Source organism: Cimex lectularius, unplaced genomic scaffold (assembly GCF_000648675.2).
Source record: "Cimex lectularius strain Harlan isolate CLEC.00 unplaced genomic scaffold, Clec_2.1 scaffold241, whole genome shotgun sequence".
Classification (NCBI taxonomy): Eukaryota; Metazoa; Arthropoda; class Insecta; order Hemiptera; family Cimicidae; genus Cimex; species Cimex lectularius.
Genome location: NW_019392841.1, coordinates 291,171 through 291,554, shown reverse-complemented (window position 1 = coordinate 291,554; position 384 = coordinate 291,171).

Genomic DNA, 384 nt, shown 5'->3' with positions numbered 1-384 from the left:
AGAAAAAGAAAACCGCTGTGATTACATTTTAACGCTATACGACTCATCATCCTCAGATTAGAAAGGGTGCTCCTTACCTGTTACCACTTCTCAATTTCATATGGTTCCTCCTACAAGCTGTTGAAGGAAGTCGGCTAGCAGCCTTCACTGTACTTTGTGAGCAGTACCAGCTAAGTATAGAAAGAGATCCTTCTTATAAGTGGTAGCAGAACGTAACCTTTTTTATTGGAATAGAATATACTTGTCTGAAATATAGAGAAAAAAAATTAAACTTTTTGTTATAAAAAATTTGGTTTTGGAAAATTTAGATAGGATTATTCAGTTTAAAAAAAGAAAAGAAAAAGAAAACTGTTTTTTGTTCTTTACATGTTTTGTTAACATAGT